Raw genomic sequence first — 13,728 nt, forward strand, 5'->3', positions numbered from 1 at the left:
TCACACAAAAGAGTTGTGTTTATAAGGAACATTGCCATGTGTGCTGCCGGAGGAGGTAGTTGAGGCAGGTACTATTCAAGAAACTATTTAAGAAACGTTTAGACAGGTACATGGATAGGACAGGTTTGGACGGATGCCGGCCAATTGCAGGCAGGTGGGACTAATGTAGGGATATGTTACTTGGTGTAGGTTAAGTTGAGTCAAAGGGCCTGTTTCCACACTGTAATTCCCCCCCACCCCCCCCTGGCTCGGACCCAGTAGGCCGCAGGGCCTGACTCCTGTCTCCAAACTAAACCTCGGTACATGTGACAATAAACTAAACTAAACCACGGGGGGGGGGGGGGAGGAGGGGGGAGAGGAGGGGGGAGGGGAGGGGGGGGAGGAGGAGGGGGGAGAATTAGAATGTGTCTTCATAATCGAGGTGACCTGTTGTAGCAAACTCACGGGTCCGGCATTATTTGCATCATTTCAACGTCATACAAATGATTGCACAGATCAATTTAATGAAAGAATAAACATTGAATCAGTGGCACACAAATGCAAAATCTATAGTCGATCGCAGTTTCCATGTGAAATCCAAAATCTAGAGGAATTGGAAACAGGAAGGAAATTTCTGGGACCATTAACTTTGAGGTGCATTCACAAAATTTCATCCAGCATATACCAATTTAAAGAAAAGGCGAAATGATTTCCTAAAATTATTCCTCAGGGTACAGATTCGCTATTTTGAACACTGTTCTATGTTCAAATTAGTGTACAAATACACCAGAGGATAATTGTAACAAAGTCCATGCCTTTTGGACTGGCAACATATTAAACTGCAAAACTAGTCGCAGCCCAGCCCGTGTTGTCTATGAAGTCTTGATGCTCAGAATGAACCTGGCTGGGAACTGTATTACACCAATAAATTGTAACTAAGCAACCGTCCATTCGATGGCCTTTTGTCAGAGTTGGAAAGATAAACCCCTCTCAGAAGAACCACACAATGTTCTTGAATGACAGCCAAATACTTAGAAACCTAATTAAACAGTGTGGTGGCATGCTCTACTGCTTTGAACCACGGAGGATTCTTTGCGGTTGGATTTTAGTACTTCTTACTTGAGAACCAAAGGAAGGAACTAAAATTGCCCTCGGAAAGAGCGTGAAAGTCATTGCAGAGAAAGGGAGCAAAATAAAAACAAACTGCCAGGGGAATTCATTGATTCAATGGTATTTTATTGATTCAATGGTACTTTATTATCATGTGCACTTAAGTACAGCAACATTTTTTTTAATGTATACAGTTCAGTGACAGTCCTACTCTCAGCAGGTTGAATGGTGTCTGAGGGGGAAGGGAGGGACAGAATTACCAACCTTTGACCTTCAGACCTTGAATGGAGAGGGACGAAAGCCTGTCTAAAGAGTAGATTTTAGATTTGTAGATTGGGCCCATATTCTGAAGTATAGAGGAATGAGAGGTGACCTCATTGAAAATCGCAAGAAGTACTGGCCATGATGGAGCAGATGTAGAGATAACGTTTTGTTTGGCTGGGAAGTCTAGAATCAGGGGTCACAGCCACAAAATAAAGTGTCGGCCATTCGGGGCAGATATGAGAAAAAATGTCTTCAACCCGAAGTCTGCAGTCCTCTGGAATTCGCCATTGAAGAGCACCAAGGAAGCTCAGTCATTAGATTATATTTCATAAAAGGCAGCACCTTAGGGAGGCACGGTGGCACAGCGGTAAAGTTGCTGCCTTAAAGCACCAGAGACTTGGGTTCAATCCTGACTATGGGTGCTGTCTGCATGGAGTTTGTGCGTTCTCCTATCCTCAATTTTTTAGGATGGAGATGAGGAGTAATTTATTTTGTCAGAGAGTGGTAAATCTGTGGAATTCGTTGCAACAGTGGGCTGTGGAGGCCATGTCAGTAGATATTTTTAAGGCCGAGATAGATTCTTGATTAATACAGGTGTCAGAGGTTATGGGGAGAAGGTAGGAGAATGGGGTTAGGAGGGAGACAGATCAGCCATGATTTAATGGAGGAGTAGACTTGATGGGCCAAATGCCCTAATTCTACTCCTATTCCTTATGACATGACCACGTGGGTTTTCTCTGGGTGCTCCGGTTTCCACACACATTACAAATACACATGGTTTGTAGGTTAATTGGGTTTGGGTCATTGTCCTTAGTGTGTATAGGACATACTAGTGTACGGGAATCCCTGGTCGGTACAGACTCGGTGGGCCCAAGGGTTTGTTTCCACACTGTATCTCTGAACTAAATAAAATAAATTAAAAAGAAAAGATATTTAGATCTAATGGGAATCAAGGGATATGCAGTTAATGTAGGAAGTGACACTGAAGTAAAAGGATAGCTGTGAGCTCATAACATGGAGCTCATAGCAAGTATTCTTCTCCTGATACTATTTCCTATGTTCTCATGTACTTGTTTGGATGAAAATTATTTGGGAAGACTCTCTCTGAAATGCGCCATGCCAGTGCAATTCCATACTTTGGGCTACACACTTTGGGTGGCAAAGTGGCGCAGCGGTAGAGTTACTGCCTTACAGTGGCAGAGACTTGGGTTTAATCCTGACAAGGAGTACTGTCTGTACGGACTTTGTACATTCTCCTTGTGACCGCTTGGGTACTCCAGTTTCCTCCCACGCTCCAAAGACTCCAGATTTGTAGGTTAATTGGATTTGATAACAACATTTAATTTGTCCCTAGTGTGTAGGATAGTATTAGTGCACAGGGTGATCGCTGGTCGGCACGGTCTTGGTGGGCCAAAGGGCCTCTGAAGTCGACTGACACGAAGAGCAAGTTTGATATATTAAACACACAAGAGAATATGTTATGTGAATGTTTTCTGTGGAGATGATTACATCTCTATAAAGATATGGTGATGTTAGTGAAGTATGGTGTCATGATTGCTTCTGTAAGCATTTGTGGCAAAATTCTATTAAGTCAAATTCTCCCACCAAACCTCCCAAGGTGCTTTACAAATGGTATTTACTTTAGTTTAGAAAACCAGCATCAACCACCAAGTCCACGCTGACATTTCATCACCTGTTCACACTCGTACTATGCTATTCCACTTTCTCATCCACTCCCTACACATTCGGGACACATTGCAGAGGACCAATTAACCTACAAACATCTTTGGGATGTACGAGTAAACTCCACGGGGAAAACGTGCAAACTCCACACAGACAGCACCCGAGGTCAGGATTGAACCCGGGTCTCTGGCGCTGTGAGGCACTGGCTTTGCCAGCTACTGCTTCTTTCATTGAATAAAACTATAACATTCTCTTGAAACTTTTTGAATCAATTGCACATGATCAACCACAGGTAACAGAATAATAGATTGGAAGTGCATTTTACAGATATCCAGTCTGTGGAAACAAGATTCCATTTCAATAGTTACAGCCCCTTCTTTGTGGACCAGTGAACTTAGAACAAATGCTCACTGTTTACCAAAGGAACTCTGCTTGCAACACTTTGTACCCAAGAGGATTCTGCACAGTTTATGACTTGGAAAATGTTAAGTGCCAAATTTAACGGTCTGAGACAATGATGAATAAACAATGTTACTTCTATCATCTTTTTACACCATCACACAGCTAATATAAGCTCTCCTGGTGAAGGAACAGAATTTTTTTTTTCATCGTGCAGCCTGACATTCTGAAGAAAGGAAAGCTACAGCCTTCTTTGCCAGGTGGCAGAGGGAGAAGTCTGGGAGTAGTACTGATCTCTGATGAAAGTATGCCTCCTCAGTTCATCCACAAGGTGAACACAGTTCACACAGATGTCAATGGAAAAGGAAATTATTTAATACCTGCCCAGTCAATCATGTGCCTATAAATGCAAATGTCCCTTACCGAGTTACAGATTAAATATGAGGATTACAATAGCTTCGGAGTTGAAAAATTACTGAAATTGGATCAATCGTCAAAAATATGTTCTAATCTCTTAATGTGTCTGCAGCAGATATTACTTCTCCCGCTTGTACTGAGCAGAAGAGTTCAGGGGACTGTGCACGGTTTGGCTGTGAGTAATATATAAATTTACAATATATCCTCTCAGCTGACCTCTTGCTATCAGAGGTATTTGAATTGCGTTACATAAAGTCACCAAAATTACAAGGAGCAACACCTTCTCCACTGAACGCGCACTACACAGGACTGCACCGTCTTTGCTGAAGAAGGCAACTAAGACCAAACGTTTATTTGCAAGAGCAAATAAAATTCAGCAGTGATCATTGGAGGAAGACCAAAGAAACTAGGTAGTTTAGTTTAGAGATACAGCACGGAAACACAAACCTCCAGCCCACCGGGAACGCGCTGACCAGTGATCATCGCGTACACTAGCAGTATCCTACACTCTAGGAACAATTTACAATCGTTACCGAAGCTATTTAACTTACAAACCTGTACGTTTTTGGAGTCTGGGAGGAAACCAGAGCACCCAGGGAAAACCCACGCAGGTCACGGGGAGAATATACATACGCCGTACAGGTGCAATCCTTGAAATTTATAGAACTATAATAGCACACTTTCTGTAAATATTATAGCACATCGCCACAGTGGCCATGTGATCACAGGGAGAACTTACAAATGCCATACAGATAACACCCGCAGTCAGGATCAAACCCGAGTCTCTGTCGCTGTAAGGCAGCAACTCTACTGCTGCACCACTGTGCTGCCTTATCTAGAAATTACATTAAGCCAGAGTTGGGCCAATTTTGAACTGACATCTACCAGGCTTAGGTAAGGAAATAAATCCCATCTCCCCCAACGGCCTCCATACTCCACATATCAACGCCACTGTGATCACAGCTTTCTCTAACACAATGAAGATACTGTATAACCGCACGAGTCATCTCTGTCCAAGGCAATTCACAATCCCCACATCTTGAGCAATGAGTGTTTACTGATGGCACCACACCAAACATTGACAGAGCTGAGCATTTGTTTCTTTTGTATAATCCTTGGATTTTACCTGATCTACTTGCTAATACATTCTTGGACATTGTTATCAAGGCAAGCATTCATTGCTCATCCAGTTCCTTTTGTCTACTAGTTTTCTACTAGTTGCAAGCTATGAATGAAAAGGGATATTTCATTCCCTTGATAAATGTAAGATTGTGTATGCATTGTTCACCACTTCTGAACTCCAGTCCTGTTACCTACAGTCCTGTTACTGAAAACAAATGATCAAGCTCTACTGCATCATGTATTTACAACTATTAAACAGAGGGCAGTTTTCTCATTGATAATCTTTGTGCAACTTGATAAACTATGATCAAAGTTTCAAATCACATAAATCAAGAGACCACAGATGCTGGAAGTAGTCCAAGGAAAAACCTCGACCCAAGACTTTGTCTGTCCATTTCCCTCCACAGATGCTGACCGACTTGCTGAGTTTCTTCAGCAATTTGCTTTTTGTTTCAAATTACTTGGTGGAGTAGCCAAGATAAGACAATGGTGAAATCTTGGTGCATCACCACTGTTTTGTTTATATTTTTGTGAAAAGAACAAGTTCCAAATGTGTCACATAAAGCACCACTACACACACACACACAAGATAAATGTGCCTCGTTCCTAGGTGACTGGTTAGTTCAGTGCATTAATATTATTTGCACAGCTGGGATAGTTCTCAGTTATTCGCTCAAAGGATTGCTCAAAACATTCTTTGTCTCATTCACTTCCTGCACTTTAGACCCAAGAGCCCGCAGATACTGGAATGTGGAGCAAAATTACAATGCTGGAAGAACTCGCAGGTCAAGCAGTATCTGTGGAGGCAAAGGAATGGTCAATGTTTTGGATTGATGTCTTGTGTCCAGACTGAGAGTGCAGAGGGAAGCTGGCCAGTGTGCAGAAGTGAGAGGGCGGGGTGAGATAGAGGCACAAAGTGCAGGAGTAACTCAGTGAGTCAGGCAGCATCACTGGAGAAAAAGGATGGGTGATGTTTTGGGTCGGGACGCTTCTTCAGATAGAGGCAGGTGGATTATTGGTGGAATCAAGTGAGGGGAATCTTTGCCAAAGATCATTGCAAAATGCAATCTGTCTCTCCCTCCAGAAACCAGAAATGAATCTGATTTTTGTTTAGTGGGTAAACTGGCATAAGGAGCTGACAGTTGAATCTTGTATTCAGCATTGTTGCCAATAATGTGTCCTCCTGACCTATTCGACACTTAAAGCAGAGTTTTCTGTAAATTCGCTTTGTATAGACACTGCAGGTGATAGATGAAACAATATAAAATACAATAATAGGCAGATAGAACAATCTGGGTGACGGAAGTGGGTAGCTTAGAGACAGAGGCCGGTAGGTGACATGTGGAACCAGATGAGGGAGAGATGATGGACAGATGGAGGTTTATGAAGGGGATAGACACAGAGAACTGCAGGTGGAGGTTAATGAAAAATAAAGTACAAAAGTAACCCAGCGGGTGAGACAGCATCTCTGGAGGACAGGTATAGGTGACATTTTATTTTGGGACCCTTCTTCAGACGTGAGGGAGAGGGGATAGGATAGGTGGCACAGTGGTGCAGCAGTAGAGTTGCAGCCTTACAACACCAGAGACGCAGGTTCAATCCTGACTACGGTCTCTACGGAGTTTGCACATTCTCCCTGTGATAACCGCCTGGGTTATCGCCGAGTGCTCCGGTTTCCTCCCACACTCCACAGACGTACAGGTTTGGAGGTTAATTGGCTTTTGTAAAATTGTAAATTGTCCCTAGTGTGTAGGATAGTGTGAGTGTACGGGTTGATCGCTGGTCGGCGCGGACTCGACGGGCCAAAGAGCCTGTTTGCTCACTGTATCTCTGAAGTCTAAAAGGTGAACCAAAGAGGAAGTAAGCCAGGTGGACATGGATGTGGGTGAGGGGCAGAGGGAAGCAGATGTGGGAGGATGTAGAGTCTAGGTAATGAGGGGGTGGGTGGGGATGGATAAGGTGAACAAAGGGAGATAGTCTCAGGTAGACTGGTTGGAAGTGAGAAATGAACACTAGGCATTTGGGTCACTGGAAATTGGAAAACTCTGTTCATATCCTGCACCTTTGCATACCTTCATAACCTGCATATCCTTTGGCCTATATTTCAGAAAGCATAATGCAAGGATTATCACAAGTCGCCCTATCTTTGACTATTAGCTCCTCTGCCATGGCCTAGTTAAGACATCAATCTTTCTATAAGACATGCTGCTGCCAATCTCCTATCCCCCCCCCCCCCCCCCCCCATCCGGACCAAACTCAGATCCTGGGGGGACAGGGCTTTCTCCATCGCTGCTCCCACCCTATGGAACTCACTACCCCAAACCGTCAGAGACTCCTCCTCACTCACCACATTCAAAACATCACTGAAGTCTCACCTGTTCAGTACTGCCTTCAACCACTGAAGGTCACCTCACCTTCTGTCTCCTTTCTCTGTTCGTTTACTCATTTATCTATTTATTCACTTCCCTATGTTCTTTAAATCCCTGTAAAGCGTCTTTGAGTGTATGAAAAGCGCTATATAAATGTAATGCATTATTATTATTATTATTATTATTATTATCTTAATTTAACTGCTCCTGTGTACTTTGTCCCATGTTTAGTTGACAGCTCTTAACCTTTCCTCTAGCAAGCAGCCTCACGACTACTTTTTTCTCCCTCCCACAGTTATCATGCTTGTGTCCCAGCAACCAGAATCATACATACTTTCCTGGCCAGTCATACTTAATATGTTGTGATTTGCTTTGATTTAATTTCAACACAGTGCAATAAATGTATTCTGTTTTATTTATTGCAGCTCTCAATGCTTAGCAATAACTTTATTATGAGGCCAACATATTTCGGGCACCTCCTTAAATAATGTCATCGTTACTGGGTGTGAGTGTTACCATGCATACCATGCACATTTTCTTCAGCCTCCACACTTATGCAGTTAAGTGTTGTGCAGTCTTCTTCATTTCCTCTCTACTCCGTGAATTTAAGCAGCTTAAGAATCCTAAACAATTTATAAAAATGCACCTACCTCAAGCCCGCTAACTGCACACACAGCCAGGCTAATTCTTCTGATGCAAGATGCTGGAGTAACTCAGCGGGACAGGCCGCATCTCTGGAAAGAAGGAATTGGTGACGTTTCGGGTCAAAACCCGCTTCCTTTTCTCCAGAGATGCTGTCGGTCCCGCTGAGTTACTCCAGCATTTTGTGTCTATCTTCAGTTTGAACCAGCATCTGCAGTTCCTTCTTCTACATAGTTCCTTCTTCAACACCCGAGCGAGATAACCACTTATGAGGTGTTTGCACAGTAATCAGCCAGAACCAGAATTCTTCTGACGAATCCTTCTTACTTTCTACGCATCAGCTGTTTCTTTGTCCATTCTCAAGAGGTTTATGACTGGGTTCCGTTCCGCTTTCAGTTTGACCGGCAATCTTTCGGAAAAATAGACGCCCAATTTGTAAGCCCATCTATAGAGCATTAGGAACGTCACCTACCCAATGAAGCTGCTCATAAAAAGCTCTCTCTTCTAACATGTTGATATTTGGTTTATATTATTTACACAGAAAGGAAGATTAATGTGGTTGTATTGTGGTCGCACTTCGAACATTTCAACATAGTTGGCCTACTTTTCTGATTCCAATCCACCATAGCTCTCTCACGTGGTGTGACTCATTCATAATTACAAATAATACTCACGGTTCCCCTGCCCAGTTTTTCTAAGCAGCAACTTGCATTTAACCAAAATTAGAAACTTCCTCTAAAAATAGTACATTTTAACGTGGCGAAATGTCCCAAGTTACCTCAGACCAAAATTAGCAGAGAATTTAAAAACATCAAAGTGCCAGAGGAGCTCAGTGGGTCAAGCAGCATCTGTGGAGGGAATGGACAAATAATATTTCAAGTCATCTGTCCAAACAGCTGACGAGTATAGGAGCAAAGAGGTCCTTCTGCAGTTGTACAGGGCCTTAGTGAGACCGCACCTGGAGTACTGTGTGCAGTTTTGGTCTCCAAATTTGAGGAAGGATATTCTTGCTATTGAGGGCGTGCAGCATAGGTTTACCAGGTTAATTCCAGGAATGGCGGGACTGTCATATGTTGAAAGACTGGAGCGACTAGGCTTGTATACACTGGAATTTAGAAGGATGAGAGGGGATCTTATCGAAACGTATAAGATTATTAAGGGGTTGGACACGTTAGAGGCAGGAAACATGTTCCCAATGTTTAGGGAGTCCAGAACAAGGGGCCACAGTTTAAGAATAAGGGGTAGGCCATTTAGAACGGAGATGAGGAAAAACTTTTTCAGTCAGAGAGTTGTGAATCTGTGGAATTCTCTGCCTCAGAAGGCAGTGGAGGCCAATTCTCTGAATGGATTCAAGAGAGAGCTAGTAGAGCTCTTAAGGATAGCGGAGTCAGGGGGTATGGGGAGAAGGCAGGAACGGGGTACTGATTGAGAATGATCAGCCATGATCACATTGAATGGCGGTGCTGGCTCGAAGGGCCGAATGGCCTACTCCTGCACCTATTGTCTATTGTCATTCCCTCCACCCAAATGGACAGGTTCGTGTGCAGGGAATGGACGTGAATTTGTTGTCCATTGAATGATAATGAATGAACAATTTATGACTCATTGAGTTGCTCCAGTATTTTGTATTTTGCTCCAGATTCCAGCAGCTGCTGTCTTTTGTGTCTCCATTAGCAGAGACTATTTGACCCGGGTCAACGTACCAACAGAGGTGTTGGACTGCTCCAGACCCAGCCCTGCTTCCAGCCATAATTGTTCTGGTACACTTTCTCCTCAATTAATGAACGTACGATTTACAAGCTTTCACAACGATGTAATTGACTCTAGGAAAACATGTCCTAATTAATGAAGCCGTTTTTCCCAATATTGAACAATCCTTAATGTTACACAACAGAGAAAGAGATACATTGTGATATAATTATGGTTAAATGAATCATCAACATAATAACAAACACCAGCCTTTAAGAGAAAGAGCAATGGGCCTACTCCATTGGGCAAGGTGTCTTGAACTCTGAAGTGGTTTTCTTATGGTGAGCCCAAGCAAGGACATCCTCCATCTAATGTCATCCCCCTAAAACTCTCTTAGGAGGATAACACTATTTCTACTGCATCTGAGACTAAAAGTTTAAGGTTCTTTGGTTGCCTTCAGTTGCTGGGCTGGGTTTGGTTACTTTGGTTGCTGGGCTGCAGCTCTGTCAACCAGACCATTATCTATTTATAGTCACAAAATGCTGGAGTAACTCAGCGGGACAGGCAGCATCTCTGGAGAGAAGGAACGGGTGACATTTCAGGTCGAGACCCTTCTTCAGACTCCATTTGTATGATAGTGGCACTTTGTTGACAAGGATGCCTTGATACCACACACCATCGCCAATGCACAGACTGTGGCAACAGAACTTTTCCCCAATGAACTGATTAACCAACTGAAGAAGTTGGTTACTCTTCAAAGAAGGTGTTTTATGGGGGGCTTTTGGGAGAAGATGCCATTGCTCAAGCCAGCTTGCCCCTTGCTCTTCCTCTTGGAGGCAAATGCCGAGGGTGAATGCTAGCTCAAGTCTCTCTTATCCACAAGAAAATGGAGCCAAGATCTCAAAATGGATGTTGAAAGGCAGTCTTCCAGTGGTGCGATGAACAAAACATCTGGATGATAGTATTGCTGTTCCAAAAGTATATTGCATCTTTTCTCTTCCTCTCGATCGAATGATACCATGCAAGGAATATGTGTAGGAAGGCTCTGCAGATGTTGGTTTACACCAAAGATAGATACAAAATGCTGGAGTAACTCAGCGGGTCAGGCAGCATCAGTCTGAAACGTCACCCATTCCTTTTTTCCAGAGATGCTGCCTGACCCATGGAGTTACTCCAGCATTTTGTGTTTATCTTCCGTGCAAGGAATAACCTGGATAACAGAGCTTGGCTCATGGTTGATAATGCCCCCGGATACCTAGTTAACATTGAGGATATGGCTGATAAAGCCCAGGTAGCATTTCAGCCCCCTAACGCGACTGCGTTACTGCAGCAAATGGACCAGAGCATCTTGATTGCTTTTCAGGCTTACGGCTTGCACCATGTAATGAGACATGTTATCAAGTTGGGTGACAATGACAAACCCACCATTCAAGACATTTGGAAGAGGTACAATATCAAGTCAGACTAAAACACAAAGCGCTGGAATAACTCAATGGGTCAGGCAGCATCGCTGGGGTGAATGGGTAGTTGACGTTTCAGGACAGGAGCCCCTCAAGGACAGACTCAAGAAGACTGAAGTAGGGACCAGTCCGAAAACTTTGCCCAAATCTGACTGAGATCGTTGAGCTCTAGATCACAACTAGTGACGTTGCTTTGGAACTAGTAGGTAACACCTTATGATTTAGGATTTTCACAATGCAGCATTTTCCCAGAAAGCAACTATTCGCAAATCAAGAAGCACTGTCGGATTACATGAGCTAACAAAGTTGAAAGTGTGGGACGAAAACAAAGTTCGTGGAGAAAACCCACGTAAGTCACGAGGAGAACGTAGAAACATAGAAAAATGGGTGCAGGAGTAGCCCAATCGGCCCTTCGAGCCAGCACCACCATTCAACATGGTCATGGCTGATCATCTAAAATCAGTACCCCGTTCCTGCATTTTCCCCATATCCCTTGATTCCGTGAGCCCAAAGACTTAAATCTAACTCTCTCTTGAAACCATCCAGTGAATTGGCCTCCACTGCCATCTGTGGCAACGAATTCCACAGATTCACAACTGCCTGGGTGAAGAAGTATTTCCTCATCTCAGTCCTAAATGGCCTACCCCTTATTCTTACACTGTGACCCCTGGTTCTGGACTCCCCCAACGTCGGGAACATTTTTCCTGCATCTAGCCTGTCCAATCCTTTAAGAATTTATATGTTTCTATAAGATCCCCTCTCATCCTTCTAAATTCTAGTGAATGCAAGTCCAGTCAACCCATTCTTTCATCATATGTCAGTCCCGCCATCCCGGGAATTAACCTGGTGAACCTACGCTACACTCCCACAATAGCAATAATTCCTCAAATTAGGAGACCAAAATTGCGCACAATGCTCCAGGTGCGGTCTCACCAGGGCCCTGTACAACTGCAGTAGGACCTCCTTTATCCTAAACTTAAATCCTCTCACAATGAAGGCCAACAAGTCATTAGCTTTCTTCACTGCCTGCTGTACCTGCACGGTAACTTTCAGTAACTGATGTACAAGCACACTCAGGTCTCGTTGCACCTCCCCTTTTCCTAATCTGTCACCATTCAGATAATAAGCTGCCTTTCGGTTTTTGCCACCAAAGTGGATAACCTCACATTTATCCACATTATACTGCATCTGCCATGCATTTGCCCACTCACCCAAACTATTCAAGTCACCCTGCAGCCTCATAACATCCTCATCACAGCTCACACTGCCACCCAGCTTTGTGTCATCCGCAAACTTGGGGATGTCACGTTTAATTCCCTCGTCTAAATCATTAATATATATTGTACATAACTGGGGTCCCAGCACCGAGCCTGGCGACACCCCACTAGTCAATGCCTGCCATTCTGAAAAGGACCTGTTAATTCCTACTCTCTGTTTCTTGTCGGCCAACCAGTTCTCTATTCATGTCAATACCCTCCCTTCTACTTTTTGCTTCTGCCCTTCTTTTACTCCATACAGACAAGCACCCGTAGTCAGGATTGAACCGGGGTCTCTGGCGTTGTCAGGCAGTAGCTCTAACCCCTGTCCCATCGTGCCGCCCGCAACAGCTATTAACAGCTATTAACTGCTTAAACATATGGGCCGCACGGTGGCGCAGCGGTAGAGCTGCTGCCTTACAGCGAATGCAGCGCCGGAGACTCAGGTTCGATCCTGACTACGGGGGCTGTACTGTACAGAGTTTGTGCGTTCTCCCCGTGACCCGCGTGGGTTTTCTCCAAGATCTTCGGTTTCCTCCCACACTCCAAAGACGTACAGGTTTGTAGGTTAATTGACAGAGCAAATGTTTTTTTTTTTAAATTGTCCCTAGTGGGTGTAGGATAGTGTTAATGTGCGGGGATCGCTGGGCGGCGCGGACCCGGTGGGCCGAAGGGCCTGTTTCTGCGCTGTATCTCTAAAAAATCTAAAATCTCACCCTGGAAAGATTATAATGGAAGATTATTATGGTAAGAAAATATGGTTTTAATAGTGTGGATAAAAATGTGGGAGAGGTGTGCTGTATCCTGGTACACATACTCAAATAGCTGAGATTCACAGGTGGTTGGAACGGATTACCTCAGATGTCTATTGATAGTAACCACCTTATGCTCATCTTCCTGCCATGGAAATGGCAATACTTTATTTTAAGTACGACAGTTTACACTGTTTGACCCCCATATACAGTACCACCAATGCAAACCAGTAAACACTACAGTAGGTGTCACAGCTTATAGTACATCCCAATGGAAATGCATTCATTCCATAACATCATTATCACGGAACCACTTTCTTTAGAGACCGGGATTGCCTCTGTATGTTTTTCCTTTGGTATGCTAGTTTCCACTGTGCAATTTAAACAGTAGATTAAAAGGAAAGATTTATGTCTGTCATATGTTGATATACTGAAATTCCAACAAAACTGCTTTAACGCTTTGTTGAATGGACACAGCCAAAGATATAGAAAATAGGTGCAGGAGGAGGCCATTTGGCCCTTCGAGCCAGCACCGCCATTCATTGTGATCATGGCTGATCATCTACAATGTAGAAACATAGAAAAT

At 43.7% G+C, this 13,728-nt stretch overlaps 1 protein-coding gene across 1 annotated transcript in view; it reads right to left on the bottom strand.

The window, feature by feature from the left end:
* Positions 1–13,728, bottom strand: part of LOC144595096 (CRACD-like protein) — a 145,931-nt gene that overhangs the window by 126,367 nt on the left and 5,836 nt on the right. The window lies entirely within an intron of this gene.

Source organism: Rhinoraja longicauda, chromosome 7 (genome assembly GCF_053455715.1).
Source record: "Rhinoraja longicauda isolate Sanriku21f chromosome 7, sRhiLon1.1, whole genome shotgun sequence".
NCBI classification, from domain to species: domain Eukaryota; kingdom Metazoa; phylum Chordata; class Chondrichthyes; order Rajiformes; family Arhynchobatidae; genus Rhinoraja; species Rhinoraja longicauda.